Source organism: Calypte anna, chromosome 10, assembly GCF_003957555.1.
Source record: "Calypte anna isolate BGI_N300 chromosome 10, bCalAnn1_v1.p, whole genome shotgun sequence".
Lineage (NCBI taxonomy): Eukaryota > Metazoa > Chordata > Aves > Apodiformes > Trochilidae > Calypte > Calypte anna.
The window spans coordinates 14,996,741-15,013,665 of NC_044256.1; the positions used below are offsets into that span (position 1 = coordinate 14,996,741).

The 16,925-nt window shown below is 41.5% G+C and overlaps 1 protein-coding gene across 1 annotated transcript in view; it reads right to left on the reverse strand.

The window, feature by feature from the left end:
• AKAP13 (A-kinase anchoring protein 13) overlaps positions 1 to 16,925 on the reverse strand; it is a 205,591-nt gene that overhangs the window by 70,916 nt on the left and 117,750 nt on the right. The window lies entirely within an intron of this gene.

Sequence of the window (16,925 nt, forward strand, 5' to 3'; positions counted from 1 at the left end):
CAGCAACCAGAAGATGTTGAGCTGCAAGGCTCAAACAAGTTCACCTTTCAGAGAGCAAGTTAGTAGGGTACAGGGTTAGTAGCATTGCTACCAACTGTGGTAGTGCATCTTCCACAGAGTTGCAGCAGGTCTGATGTGTAGCTGCATTAACACCTAATGTTTTGTGGGTCACATTATCTCACCCTTCCTGCAGGTAAGAAGAATTGAGAAACATCTCTAGTTAAAGGAGGTGAGGAGCAGTGCAGCCTTCATAGAAGGAAGTTAAAAAGAGGAGGCCAATTTTACTGAGCTTTGCATATGCATCTTGGTATAGCCAAAAGCCACAAGTACCCACACATGCCTTCATGGGACAGGAGGGAACACAAAGTTCAGGTGCATCTTGCAGGCAGGTGGTGAGAGCTGCCCAGGGAAGCTGTGAATGAAGATGATGAGATGCCTTCCTCCATAATTACACATCTTGATCTAGTAAAGTTTGACAACTGATCCCTCTGGACACCTCTACAGAGGGAAATAATCACCACAAACAAACAAATAAATCAACACAAAATATCTCCTGATCTCCATTCTCTTTTTCTTTTCAAATTTAAGCTTCCAAATCCCTAATTTGTTCCAAGAGCTTCTCTGTGGTTATGTTCCTGACTCACAGCCAAGATCAGGAGGCCAGTGATGACTACAGACACCCCAAGTCTATCTCATCTTCCTTTCCAGACTTTGCTGTTAGAGGAGGGGGGAAGAAATGTAATATAAACAAAAAGAAGATAATGTGCCAGACATACACCCCCTTGGGAGACCATCACTCTCCTCCCACATTAAGTGGGGCTTTTGCTGCATTGTTTCAGGCTGGAGCTCTCCCCTTGCATACAGCCTCATGCACACAGGGCAGACTCAGCCTGGATGAAGCAGAACAAAGCTTTCCTCTCTCTTTAGTCCATCTGTTTAAGGCAGTTTGTTGAATCCCATACACATCTTTACACAGCATGCAGTATGTATCTTTAGAAACACAATGTACCAGACAATCAGAGGATAAAGATTAAATAAAAAACCTACTCCAACAAGTAAGTAACTTTTTTTTTTTTGTCCCCCTGCAAGTTACTCAAAATGGAGTAGAGATACAAGCAGCAGCCTGGGCCACCGACTGCTGATGCGACAGTTCTGGGCTCCTTATTGAAAACATCTGGAAGTGCTGAGCTGCTTTGTGCAGACAGGAGTTTGAAACTATCCAATCGTTTCGTATCCAAACCAAAGTCCAGCACTGTGAATTTCAAGGGAAGGAAAGGGGGGGAGGGGGGGGGTAGGGAAAGGCGCTCAATCGCACCATATGATCTGTAACTCATCCAGATAAAACTCCTCCTCCCCTCCCTGCTAACAGACCTCTTAATGACAAGGAAATCATGGTTATTCTGAAACAGACTGCACTATTGTTATCTGTTTCAAATTACTTTTGTCATATTGTTATGAAACACTGAACATGATGCAATCTGCAGAAAGACTCAGGCATAACAACTGTTTTAACTGTGGCTCTGATAGGAACTAATGGAGCAGTAGATGAAAGGAAGAAATTCTCCCATGTCTTAAGCAAGTCAAAACCCTCTTTTGGGCACTAAACACAGGAGAAAACAAATTTATCAGACAGTCAGAGAGAAGTAAAATTTCCATTGCTCTTTTCTTAAAAAAAAATCAGCTTTTTGGAAGAGGTATTTTAAATTTTGTTTCTGACACTTGCAAGGATAGACAAAACAACCCCCCCTTTTTTATTTTCTAAAACTAAGTAAGGCAAAGGAAATCTGCTCTCTAATACAGCAAAGCTTCTAAGAGGAGCATGTCCAGTCTGGAAGGGAGTACACACCACTATGTCTGCTGGGAGACGGGTCAGCATCCGCAGGAGAGGAGACCCAGATGGATGCTGGAATGTGGATTTTGAAGACCAGGCAGTTGCTGAATGCTAGCAAGCACTCACACTGCAGATCGTGGTGAAGGGCCCTTCATGTTAGATAAAGCATTTCTCATTTTTTCTGAAGTGCTGCAAGACTGAGAGGACTTCTGTGGCTGACCTGCTCTCTGCCTGTTCCATCTGCATTGCTACAATAGCACTTGGATTCAGGGCCATATCCGTCTGACCATGGCACAACTCATCAGTGTTCCACCAAGCAGCATCCTCTGGATAAGGAGGTTCTGAAAGGCTGCTCATGATTCTGATTCCTCTATGAGGCAGGGCACAGAAAAGTCAGAGGAGTCAGGAAGAGGGAGGTGCTCAGTCCCTCATGAGCCGAGATCACAAGGGTTCCATCTGTGGCAGGCACTGAGTAAGGGGAAAGCTCTTCAATGGAGGCAACAAATCTTCACAATCCTGGTCCTAAAACACCTCCATATTCAGCAGCTCAACTTAATCCTTGGGGCAAATAATCCATAGTATCAACACAAGTTTTATTCTCCATCCTGGCAGCCCTGGCTCTCCTGTCTATTTCAGTCATTCAATTCTTCACACAAAGGTCTTGAGAGAGACATTTCCTTGCTGAGCCATACCATGCTTTGGGAAATGACTGAGCTGAATTTTATATCCAAACAAACCCCTGCACAGCTGCTGCCTGCATTTGAGCTTAAAGAGACAACCATCACAACCAGCTAAGGAATCACAAAGGAAGGAGGGCTTGAAAAGCTGTCAGACATATGGATACATATGTTTTGAGAATATATAAAAACACCTTCTGAGACCTTCAGCCATTTCCTCATCTTCCCTTTTCTAATATCTCTCAGAGACTCAGTGTGCATTTCTCAGGAATTTCTATTGTCCACATAACCTTCAGAAAAATGCTGAAGTTTTGGTCTGCCACAGAACATGCCTGAACATCCTTTCAGAGGAAGTCAACTGCCCATCTTTCTGCTCCCAAATGGCTACAGGAGAAACACATCCCACGCAAGAGATTAGCAACCCCTCAGCTGACTTTACATCACTTTGCAACATCTATTCTGCCTTTACCAAAAATAACTGCAAATCAAGATGTCTGGCTGGCTGAAGTGCTGTGGGATCTTGGACCGAGCCACAGATATTTATTTAGCATGTTATGGGAGTTGAGAGAAACACTTCTCCCTGTCAGACACTGAACATGTTTTTTCCCCTTGGTGAATTCCAGCATCCTTAAAACAGGGAAGGGAAAATACAAGTGGATAAAAGGAGAACAGTCCCCAAAGCAGGCTGCCAAGGAGCACTTCACTTATAACCTGCAGAAGCCCCTCAGAAGCAGCTTTGCAAATCCCGTGGCCTCTGGGACACCAGCTCCTCCTGTGCTCAGGCAATTCCCACTGGGGCACAGGGTCTGATTATCTACAGATGGGTAAAACACAAAACCATTGGTCTTTCAGAAAGAATAATACAATTTTTAACCAAGATATATAGACGGGAGATATTGCTGTGGTTTCACAGCTGTCTCAGCCCAGACTGAAGGTGCTGCTGAAGGGGGTTAGATGATGTTCACTTTTTATCTTATCCAGCACTAAAGCTGGTGACATTGGCTTAGCTTCAATTTCCCTTCACATTTTTTTCAGGTGCCAGTAATGGAAGGTGAATTTATACACACACAGCAATAATGTTTGCTAATTAAGGTGATTCAACCCCTCCTACTCTAAAGGCAGGATTACAGCTTCTGGGATCTGAAAGAATTATATAAATATAAGTATTTAAAATAGTGAATTGCATTTATAGGAGTTTTCAAACCATTGTAAATATTAGACAAGCTACTGGAAATTGGTTCATACAGCCTATCCACCAAAGATTTGAAGCCTACTCAATCCATACAATACCTAAGTGACATGTAGGAGGTGAAGAGATCACACATTTACCTCAAATGCAAGAAAGAAAAAAAAAAAAGAAGGAAAAAATAAAAAGAAAAAGGGATGTTTCATTATCTATAAAGCTCACAAATGTCAAACTTGAAGGAATGCTTCATAATAAAAAAGCATGTTCTGACATCAGTGAAATAGATACAGGATACAAGAAAGTATTGATTTACACGAATTAATACACATTTCATTATCCCATAATAACAAATCCTGCAAGGAGTAAAGTCTTACAGTTAAAGGTATGAGGTTAAGAATTAGCATGAGTTTTTCTTAGGAAAAACCATCTTGCATTGATAGAATGCAGGAAACACCACATCATCTTCCAAAATGATAGCATGATACCAACTGCTGTAGGCACAGCACAGGAGCAGACATCACCTGGGCTGCTCCACGTATATCCCTACAATAAGAATCTGTTCCAAGTGGATGCTTCTATCAAAAGAATTTATGTATTTATCTATAAAGAGAGACAGGATGGCAGGTTACATAGATGAATTGGTGGATAAAGCCCAACAAAAATGACGTATGGTGTCAGTGAGTAAAATTAATAGACAATATAAAAATGACACAACTTGAACTGAGGAAATTATTCAACTTTTACCATTCATTTATGTCTCCAGTTTAAGGCACTGTAATCTAAAGTGAAAAACACAGAAGCGTCATTCAGAATGAATAAATCATGCCAGAAAATGATTCAGCTTCCCTCTTTTTGATTTTTTTTTTTCTTTCTCCTTTTAACTGAAGTCTTTAGGACTCAGCCCTTGGGAAGCCCCCATGACCCAGTGTATTGTCCTGGCTGGGCACACTGTCAAAAGGGAAAAAATTATCTCTCCTTTCATCTTTTAACTTGAAAATCTGGGAGGGGGAGTGGTGGGAAAGCAGAACACCGTACAAAGGCACCCATCATATTTCCAGGTCAATTTTTTGCTTGGCTGCTAATGAAGGCAGGGGATTGAAGACACTGTGGTATTTGTTTTGTCCTTCCAATTTTTCTGTTTGTTTTGTGGGGATCTAAGACCCGACTGGTAACCGAGATGCTCTGAGGGCAGCCAAGTCTTTCTCTCCCCAGCAATAACAGACACTCCAGCTCACCCTCCTACCTTCCCTCACATCCAACCAATATTTTCATGCCCTCTCTACGTGCATTTGGAAACTTGAAATAAAATCCAATGCAAACTTTGAGAGGAGGCATTCAGATTCCAGCTCCTGCCTGGGAGGTCTGCTTTAGTGCCATGAGTATCCATTTGCTCACTGTTTTATCTGTTTCCCTGGTAGTCCTCTGCAAGGAATATTAAACAAACATGTCTCTACAGCTTGAATTTCAGGAATAAAGGGATTGCAGGACATAAAACATATGGATAATTAACAGGCAGACATGTGAAAGAATCATCATTAGTGAGGAATTTTCTCAATTGTTGACATTGTTCCCCAAAAGTAAAGAATAAAATATTTATTTCTAAAGTCATAAATTAACATATGCTCCATCTCCTCTACCAGCTTTTTCAAAGATCCCTTTAAAATAATATTTTTTGTTGCAAGGAGAATTCCTAACAGGAAGAATGAATCCAAACCCTGCTTCTATTCCACTCCTCAGTTGACAGTAGGGAATGTCCTTGCAAACACTGGAGCTGTGAGACCAATACACACAGGAAAATATTTCCTGAGGTTTTATGCTGCCCTCTCTCATTCCCTACCTGCCACAGCTGCTGCACTTCCATACATTTACCAACTTTCATTAATAAACAAATTTAAGCCAACAAATGAGGATAACTGGGGCAAAAAATGTCAAAACCCAGCGTTTATTATATCTGTGAGCCTTGCAAGTTCCCCAGATAAGGAAAATGAAGCATCTGAAATTCCTCACCAGTGTCTACAAGGAAAGGGTTGGTTTTGTTTTCTTAGGAAGAAAGGGGAAAATGTTCTGAAGTTCTCTCTTGAGGCTCAAATCCAAAGCATTTGTAAGACTCAGAAGCAAGAAAGCCTGCAGATAATCAGCAGAACTGATGCCAGTTCAATCAAAGCAAACCAGTAACAGCAACTGGGAGGAGTACAGATTACGTAGCATCGTTCTGCACAGAACAAAATATCCTTTTTGCATTAAATAACTTAACCAGAAACGCCTTCTCGCCTGAATTAGAATTGCTGACTGCTCAGCTAGTCAGTTTAGCTATTATGGAGCATTAATCTCTGCTGTTTCTGAAGTTAGCTTGTTGGAGAAAAAAAGGCAACTTCAAAACATGCAAAAATTAATGAAACCCATATGTAGGATACTGTCATTATTCCATGTTTATAAGAGGATCAGATTTTGTTAAATGGGCTTATTTAATGCAGACGCATAAGCAAAAATACCCAAAGATCTGAAAGCTATTGAAAGAAAAATACTGTCTTTGTTAACCCAAGCAGCCAGCAACAAGAAAAAAGACACAAACTGAAAGCCACTATATATTTTGGTGCAACTTTGTTTACAGCTTCACTGACAGTTTATAAAGTTCTCTCAAGTAGGAAAAATCTCTCCTAGATATATTTTACCCTTTTGACCCTTTCCACTCCCTGCACTGTATTTAAGATGGGATAACCTAAAAAAATCAATGGCTTATGGACACATCTGCTGGTACAGTCACACAAGTTGGTTTTGGGGTTTTTTTAAAACAGTTTTTGTTTTTTGTTTTTTTTCTTTGGCTAGGTCAATTGGTAAGACTGGATTGCCTGACTTGTGCCAACCCCTGCCCAAAAGGACAGTCACAAGGAGAGCCAGTTTAAACAAAAACCACTTATCTAAAGGAGGGAGAGCCCCAGGTTTGCAAGCAAAGGAGATATTTCAGCACTAAAGAATTCTAGGAGCTACTCCAAGGCAAAAATTTTTCTTGTCTGGTGCACCATAAGGATATTAAGCCCAGAAAGAAGTTATTTATTTAGTCTATATACTTAGATTTATAACAAAGGCAGAGGATTCATCTACACTGTTCTGGGCTTCTTTGGCATAGAATCATAGAATCATCATAGAATCATAGAATCCTTGGGGTTGGAAGGGACCTCGAAAGATCATCTAGTCCAACCCCGAAACAAGTAATAAACAAACCTTGACAAATAAATCCAATGCAGTCCCCAAACATGCAGCTATGAACTAAAAATCCTTTACAAGTTTCTCTGCACATATCCCCAAAATACAACTAAAACCAGAATCTGCCACTGCCCTAAAGCCATTTAAGTCCTGTTTTAACACCATAAAACCCCAGTCTTTACAGCCAAATGCTCCATTTGAGCATTTGCAGGTGGAACTTCTTGGAAATAGAAGTTCTCTTTTAAAAGGCTGTAAAAGGTACATTACTGCTCTTTTTTCACCCCTCATATGCAGGTATTTGAAGCTAAGACTTGCTCACCTCCTTCTGGGCAAGCAGATAAGCATGTATTTCATCCCCTTGTTTAATGGGTTAAAAATATTAGTGGAACAAAACACCAAGAAACATTTCTTTAATCCCAGCAGACCCTAACAGCTCACCCCTGTCCATGCCTTTGATAAGAATCTGCAGTGTAATATTTTGGAGGGGCAGAAGAGATTTATTTCTACATTCCCAAGCACAAGATCTCAGACTCAAACCAACATTTCAGAGACCTGCACCTCCAGACTTTGAAAATGTGTATTTTGGAAATAGTATCCCTCCCAACCACTTTTAGGCATTTCATGTGTCCAGCTGTGTTAAGAAACCAAGCAGAAGTTTGGTGTTAAGCAAGTCAGGATTATGATCTTTTTGTGATTTATGGAGTTAAGTACAGTCTCAGACAGAAGGAAAACAAGGCACTTGATGCTAAGCAGACTCAGTACCAGAGCTCAGGCTAATGAGTGAGGGTGAGGCTTCGTGTTCCTGCCTCTTATCTCACCAGCTGGAAGGACAACATAGAAGCAGGGAGAGCACATTCAGTTGGCAAATGAGATAGGCAGAGCCAGTGCCATGGTAGTTGCAAAGACAGTTTTAGTGTTTGAAGGAGAGAGATGGAAATGCTTCAGGACAGGGAGGCACGTGGCATTGGAAAAAGGTGCACTGCTTCTCACAGGTAGGAATATACCCTTGAATAACTACATGCATAAATAAAGGGAAACTGCTGTTACTGTGGCTGTAATGGTATCAGGGTATATACATCAAGGCAAAGTCTTTAGAGAGAAGTAATACCTAACTAGGCTGAGAAAACCATAAGCCAAGCATCAATCTTTTTGCAAATCTAAAAGGAGAGCAGCATAACTCAGGTTAAACACAGGCTAGCAACAATACCTCAGACTTAAGCTACATAAATAGATGAGAAAGTAAATGATCACTCAGAAATATTGGGTCTATCTTTTGGACTGTTCTCTTGGGCAGAGCTACTGCCTTCGTTTTTGCCGAGTACATCACTAACACCATGATGATAAACACAGTAAGGGAGGGAGCAGCCAAGTTCACCACTGCTTAGGAGAAAATCAGGTTAACTACATCAAATACATGGTTATATTGGTATGTATTTAATGCCTAAGCAAGCAGAAAGAGAAGGTGGAAGGACAAGAACCCTTTTAGCTGCATGAGACCAAGTGCAAAAGAAAGTGTGGTTCAGAATTTGTTCCCATCTGCTAATTTCTATACAGCTGACCAAGTATATTTTATTAAACCATTGCAAAACTCTCACATTCCTGTTACAGCCTCTGTGCTGGGGTTATTCCAAAGCAGAAGTCCAAAACACAGACCATGGGAGTGAAAACAACAAACTGGCAATGGAAGGAGGTAAGTGACAGTGAGAAGAAACTATCTTATCCCTTAATGCCTACCTGCTCTGGGGTCTCCAAAAAAGCATCACTTGTGTCCATGCTTTTTACAGGATCTGTACTTGGAGACATCTCCTCTTCTTTGGTGTGCCTCATGACTAAAACAAACCTTTCACTAACCAGAAGTTAACTTCCCTTGGAAGTGCTGATGCTTTTGCTACCAGGACAGTAACACCCCCAATGCACTACCCTATCTCTGGGGTGTTAAATTCCAACTTGCAGCTGCTGAACCCACACCCTTTCATACCAGTCAAGTGCTTTTATTTCAGGTATCATATGCCTGGATACCGAATTACTCACTCCTTCTGCATAGACCAAGATATTTTAATCATACACTGCAACACAACACTAACCATCTAGTCTTTTTTCACAGTCCCCAGCTTAAAACCCTGGTACTTAAAGCCCTGAAAGCCTCCCTGAAAGCTCTCTCTGCCACTGCCAAACTGTCCCATACCACTGCTCTGCAGGAAGCAGCAAGAAAGATGTCCCTGCCACAGGCAGAGAGCAGCCAATCTGCTCAACGCAAGCAAGGATGCTGCATGGAAAAGCAAATATTTAATTACTGTCCAGGCTTTTATCTCATCTGATGTTTTAACAGCATTTTGATAGCAGAAATATTCTGCAACACAGCTGAGTGACTCTGGGCCACACCAGGATGTGTACATGACACAGAGCAGTAGCAGAGAGATGATGGAAGAAAAAAAATCTGAGATTTCCACCTTTGTCTGAAAATGGTATAAGGGCAGACAGACCACCTAAAAAGGGTGTGGAGGAGGAAAAGGTTGAAAATGGTAACAGAAAGGGGATTCTGTGAGGCTACCACAAGGCTAAATGCATTTTGGTTCCATGTTTCCATGGAAAGAGTTTTAACAGTACTGGGTAAAAAGCCAAATATGTTTTCGTAACGATTCACGCTGCATGAATGGAAACACTTAAGAGAAGGAGTCTCTCATCTCCACTCTAATTCCAAATACAAGTTTCTCTCCTTTGTCCTTTACTTTTTTCTTCTTTCTTGCATCATTCTTGTCACCCCTTGTTGGAAGATGCAGTCAGAAATGCCATGTCTGGATAGTGCTAGAGCCTGTAATTCTTCATCAGCAGCCAAGCATCCTGCTCATCTCTCAGACAGCTATCTCTGCACTCTCAGATTCAACTTCCAGGTTTCACCTTCTAACACGGATCTTCAAGAGATCCATCCAAACCTCCAGGATAACACAGGCCAGGCAATGTAACCCTGCAGCAGCTCCAGAGCTGCTTTGGAAGTTTATTTAGAGCTGCAGTGTATCATGCAGATATCCAGTCCCAATGGACTTGCAGCAATGGAGAGCTAACCCCTTACTAAAGCAACTTACTAAAATGAATTGCCTGTTTTAACCCTGTAAAGTTTTGCCTGTCATTCCCAAAGTCTCAAGTTGTTGAGCATCACCATTTAAATGCTTCATCTCATTTCTGACTCTTTCTCAACAGAGTAAGAAGTGGGAAGGGAGCTGTTCCTCATGCACACAGTTACAGTCCAAAGCTCCCCAAGTTGCAGACACTGCTCTCAACCCAGAATGGAAGCTCTTCCCAGGTCTTATTTCTCTTTTGAACCTGTCCTGTTCACAGAACAACAAACACAGCATAGGAGGGACCATAGAACCTGCCAGTGGCTGTTGCTGCTGACCCATACCCGGTGGGATGCAGGAGCTTTCTACCTTCCTGTGGTTCACCCATCGGAAGACTTTCTGAGTTTGGCTCAAGCTGTCCCCAAGAGCTTTACCAAATCCTGAAAAATTATACTAAAGAAAATCTGTCCTATCGGATAGCAGTAAGGCAAGAAAACTGAAGCATCAGTCTGTGACTCCCCATAAAATATCAGAAAAAACATATGGTAATATAGCTAAAAACCTATTTCTCATATTGATGAGGTTTTCCTCTAAGGTAGTGTATCTACTAAGGAAGTGCAAAAAACATGTCTAGAGAAAAACAGAAATGGTGCCTTTTCTACATTGCAGAGTGCCAGCTTCAACTTCCAAAATATCTGAACAGAGCTAGGTAAGTTCCTTCAGAAGGATAAAAAACCATTCTACACCAAAGTACCCATTTGTCATACTAATGCAGGCTCCAACAAAAAGTCCACATTTGGTCACTCGTGCTATCATCCTAATTTACTCTATATTTAGACCAGGAATTCAGTCTGCAGTAACCATGTCTACCATGGAAGAGCTACACCACAAAACTTTAAGATAGATTCCAACAATCACAAGCAAAAGAATCTATATAAGACAGGAGACTGAAACATTCAAAACCACCACAGTATCTTCCTTCTGAAGGTAGAATACTCAGTGCCAGCATTCCTTTGCCACAGTAACAGTCTTATACACCCATTCATTTATAGCTGCATAATTTCACAACTGCATACAAAATGAACATATCTAACAACTAGAAGAGAAGGCCAGAACAGGATTTTCTACAATGTAAATTTTTTAGCTCTGCATTTTACACACCTGTAAAACTATGGAGTCCTGGTCTCAAAAAGAACATCAGAAAGCTTCTTTACTGCACTGATGCTAAATAACTTGTATGAGTGATCCCTTCGAAGCAAGCATTGCAGAAGGCTCACAATTATTAAACAGTTGTCTTTAACTTGTATCCATTTCAAAATTACAGCAGGAAAATACAAACAGTTCTTCCTTCAAGGAAACAGTATTTGCAATCAATAAAACTACAAGTAGCTCTTGATGCTTTTGAAATGAGTGTGAAAAAGCTGAGGGATAAAATTCCTTTCCAGCTGATACTGGGAGGATGGCAGAGCCAAATATTTTATTAGAGGAAATGCTGAAAAAACATAGTATCAGGGCTACAGGCAGCAAACTTCACTTCTAGAAGAAGAAGGGAACGGCACAGGGGAGGAGAAGTAACCAACTCACCATCTCAAGAGATCAGGGAGGGCTGGCACAAACCCTGAGGAGGTGTGGGTGCTTTCATCTGCCCCGTCCTGCCGCAGGCCCACACTGAGCCAAACCTGGGAGCAGCATCTTTGTGCTGAGCCAGGGATTTGGCTCAGTGTCCAGGTTCCTGCTTCTCTCACTAACACCCGTGAATCCTGTGCCTGAGCTGGGAAACGACTCGAGCTGAGGATTAGCAGAGCTCGGGAGAAAAAGGCATTGCAGCTGCAGCACCCAGAGAAACGAAGCACAGGACCACAAACCTGCCACGTTCTTTGTATAAATGCCTTCCTGCTCCAGATAGCAACGCATGAGTAATAGTAAAAGACAACAAGAATCCCAGCCCAGTTTAGATTTCTCCCCCCACAACCCTCCGTCTACTTTTCTTTCAACTCTTTCCAGCACGTACCTCAGACTGTGGCTTGCACAGTGATGCACACAACAGACAAAACCCAGGGTGAGGAATTCTGCACAGCCATTAATTCGCTCAGGGGTTGCCTATCTGACACAATTTCCTCTTAGACTTCTTGATCCTCAGCTTTAAGCATCCGGGGCAGACACAGGATGCTGGTGGGTGTGAGAAAGGGCCTCGGGGATGACTAGCCTAAAGCTTTGACCCGATGGGTATGTGTGTGTGTCACCATCCAGCAGTAGTGCCAGGCTTAGGGAAGGTTCCTTTTTGGCTGGGTTTTTCCATGTTTACTCTAGTTACGGGACAACAATTACAAAAAGTGAGTTACAGAAGTGATTTTAAAGGGGCAGGGTGAGGATGCTGCCTATTGTTCAGGCTGCACTTTCCACCATCGGATCCCACTTTGATTGTTTTTAACACTTCAGCCACTCTCTCTGTCATTTCCCATCATGTTTGGAAGCTTCCCAGGCTGTTCTGCCTGTTGGAAGACAGGGATTTGCAGTCACCACCCCATAGTGCATAAATACATACACATCCAGATGGAGCAAATGGACTTTGGTGTGCACAGACAAATTCAGGCTGAGCAGTTCATTAAATAAGTTACTTCCTAAGAAAATAAATTGGAGTCTGGAAAATCATAACAGTCATTTGCCTTGGGTCACCAGTGAGGTTCAACAGTTTTGATTCATGAACTTGACCAACAACCAGCACTGGCACCAGACCTTCCTCCTCAGGACCAGACACTAGAGAGGGGGGACACTTTACACCTCAGCCAGAAGTTTCTCCATCTATCTGCTGACTTCAGAAAAGAGAAACACAGAAAAAATTCTAGATTCTTCATACCTGCAGTCCATCTCAACACACACCTCACTGACACGTGGGTCTCTCCTCTCTCCCACAAGCCCTTTTCCAATCCAGCCCATTGCCTCTTCCCACCTGCATATGGTCCTGCCATTCCTGGCTCCTTTCTTTGTGCAACCTGCTGGATTCTGGCCAAGCTGCTCCTTCCTCTTCTCCCTGGTTCCAGTGAATCACAAACCTGAGGGCCTACAAACCAAAAGCAAGGGCAACAGACCAACAGCAGGCTCTATCTCAACATAGCATCATCCATCTTATCTGTAACAATTCCTAGGGAAGGAGATTTCCTAGCCTCCCTAGGTGGTCTTCTGACAGTTTCATGATGATAACAAGATGTTTTCTCAGCATCCAGCCTAAATCATCCTGGCAAATTAGCAAATCAGTAAATTAAGCTGCCACGGGAATCTGGGACTTTAATAACCATTATTACATGTTGGCAGACTGCTAGATTGCACAATAGTTTTCTTTTTGTTGCACTGAATAAATCCAATTCTTTCAACCTCTTCTCACGTTTCTCAATCTCTTCTCGTTTCTTTCTGGACACTTTCCAGTATGGTTGTGTCCTCCTTTGAGTAGGGCACCCCAAATTGTATTCGATGGCACTGATGGTTCTACAGTGCCATGCACAAGTCTGTCACCTCCCATAGCTTCCAGAGGACACTCCTTTAATGTAACTCAAAACAAGATTTTTCTCTTTTGCAATAGCCTCTCACTGATGATTCCTTTGTGATCCACTAAAAATCTTCGGTCTTTTTCTACCCAAGTCTTTCCAGCTTAAAGGTGACTTAGTAAATATGCATTTTTATTTTTTCTTTGCAAGGGAAGCACTTTGTGACTGCTTTTATCTCTTATCTGAATGCATTCTCCAATTTCTTAAGGTCACACTGAACCCTGACCCTGTTCTCCCAAGTGCCTGCAACCCCTCCCAACCTGATGTCATCTGCAAGTTTTATAAACATACTTCCATCTTCCAACCCTTAGCTTAAATATTGCAAGTATTCCCCCAGAAAGTGACCTTGCTGATATATCACGTTTCTGTGCTGCTTGGACCAGCGAAGAGATGGAAGTTGAAATCTTTATCAAGCTCCATTCTCTGTGAAGATATTTAGAAATTTATCTGGTTGGCTGCAACTTCTGAAAATACAGACATGAATTAAAAAATAATTCATGTGATAAAGGTAGGATGCATCAAATTCAATAGGAAGTAACTAATGAGATTAATAAATACAAGGAGAAGGCTATTTCCCAGTGAACTCACTTTCTGGGGTCAGCCAGCTACAATTTGTCAGTCACAGGCTTAGACAACCAAAGCCATCAGATGAACCCAGCAGTGCAACCTTATCCATCCTGCCACATGAAGACAAAGATTCAGCAAATAATGAATCATCACTGATTCCTGGGATCAACACAAGAAGAGAAGTTTATCAGGGTACAGTTAATTTCAAACTGTCACTTTACTTTCATAATGCTAGAGCCACCAGGCATTACTTCTAAATTATTTTAACATCACAGCATGCAGAAGTGACAACAGATTTCACTGAGTTAAGAATCTAAAATTATTGCATTTTAAAAACTATCAACTCCAATTTTAATAGATGACATCAAAATATTGTTTCATCTCTACTCAAGATCCCTAAACAAAGAATAAAGATGAGAACCAGGGGGGGTCTCCAGCAGGATGAATACCCACCACTCGACATGAAAAGAGCTCAGGAAATTTTGGTTATAGAATTTCTATAGCTGAACAAATACAACCTCTGAGAAAACACTCTGGAGATTTAAGAAACAGACACTTAAAACCCCATTTTAATTGGAAAAACCATTTTTCCATTATTTTCTTTTCAGTGCTTATAACCCTACAGAACATGATTTTCCTAAACATTTTTCAGCTGCAGCTTTTCCATGACATACACAAGAGCCTCTCTCAGGCAAAGTTTGCTGAAGCAACAGGGGAAAGCATCTGCAACCCTACACATGTAACAACAGCATCGTGGATGCAGCTAATGCTCAGCCTTCAGAAACCAGCTCACAAGAAGGAATTTTCCCCCTTCTCTTTCCAGTGTGCTTAAGCTTACTGTCATCCAGCCTGGTTGCACTGTACAAGCAGTTGCACTTTTTAGGCACTAAAACATTATTTTTTAAGAGTCTGTGCATATAAATAACATTTTCATAAATTTTCACCCATAAACCAGCAGTTAATTCAGTTCCCAAGGATCAGTGCTGCTGGCAGCTGGCTGAGATTGCTAAATACCTGCAGCTCCTCACCAGGTGCAAGCAACTACTTTTCTATTTGCACCACCTTTCAGAAAACCATTTCTATTAACCACAAAATGGCTCTGTAATGAGAAGGCAATGAGCACCTGAAAGACTTCTGGCAACAGAAAAACGTCAGCACTAAATAAAGCAGAGACAGGACATGGCAGGAGCTGCACACTTTGTGATGGTTTTTATGGGCCAGCTCCCTGACCAACCTACATGTGTGAATTAAGCTCTATTTATGTCTTCCACCACTTTTTTTTAAAAATGACCTTAATATAGCACAGTTGTTATTTTGTTTCTGTTGAACTTAGCAACAGGAAACCCTGTCAGTCCTGCAGCAAACTTTCCATTCCCCTGGCACTCCTATTCCTGCACCAGAAAAGCCAGATTTCTGAAGAGGTGTTGGACGGGTTCAGGAAGAAGAGCAGCAAGCATACACACACAAAATCAAAATGCCTGTAATTCATGGGAAATGAAAGCCAAATTCAATATATTTCCTTGTTTATTCCTCTTGTTTTTTCCTCATTTGAAAAGAAAAGGGAGTGGCCTGATTTGCATTTCCTAGAGATACCTTTACTACCAGATACGTAAGTATTAGACACGAGAATCATTTTCAATAAAGGGTCAGTAAAAAAAAAATCATCAGCATCTCTACACTCACACATTTGAGTAACAACAGACTTATCAGCACGAATTTTAGCTTGGAAATTTATTTGCTCTAGTCCCTGAGTAACTCACTGACTAAACAGCTAGAGAAATTAAGCCTTAACTTGTTAAAAACAGAATAAACCGGATGTTATTACAAGCTTTGGCAAGACTGTTCTGCCACCTAACAAGCTTTACTGTGGGATGAGCAAAGTTTTTTGGTGCTCCACCCTGCAACATTCACTCATCCCTGCAGTGTTTTCTCTTTTTAACAGCTTCACAATGATACACTAACTCACAAACACAGCTGCTCAGTGGCAAAGTGCACCAACACAGGCTGCCAGCAATTTAGCATTTACAAAACAGTATTTTTTCAGGAAAAAGAGATAATAGATAAAATACAGGAGCAAATGCAAATCCAGCTAGGAAAGGAAAGACAAAAAAAAAAAAAAAAAAAGCCCAACTCTTCATAAAGCAAAATATGTTTTAGAATTGCTTAAACAAAAATTACTTTCCTGTCAAGCCCAATAGTCACATTTTTAAAAAAAATCATAAACAGCCTTTAAATATGGCAAAGCACAAGTAACAGAAAACAGTACCAGCTGATTTCTGATCCCTTTCATGATCTTTTTACATTGTTTCACCGACATGAGGAATATGGGCTTTCCCCACACACTTGATCCTGCTACTTCACATGAGTAATTTTTCTTTTGACAAAGGCAATAATGCTCCCAGCCACGAATGGTTTTAGACCTTTAAGTCTGTGCAAGCACCACCAGCAGCTATGGTTCCCTCTGCCAAAACCTCTCTGAAGGGCAGAGACTGAGCGAGGATGGAGGGGACTCGCCAGGACCACGCACATGGCAGGCAGGTGAAGGGACCCCAAAGGCAGCATCACCAGCCCCATGCACATTTCAGGGCATCACTTCTATCAAATTATATTCAAATCTTTGCACAGCTTTGCCTCAGGAGGAACCTTGTGGGTCAGCCTCTCCGTCACCAACAGACACAACGTAAACATGGCTTAAATCAGTGGTTGGAAAATGCGAGGTCTAAAAAAGCTCATGCTATTTTTAAAAGGCTAAAAGAACATCACAGTGATAGACAATGCTCAGCTTTGCAAATGCTGCGAGAAGAAAACCAGGTTAGGTGGCTGGACACAAGAACAGAGGTGTTTTTTTTAAAATGCACAGAA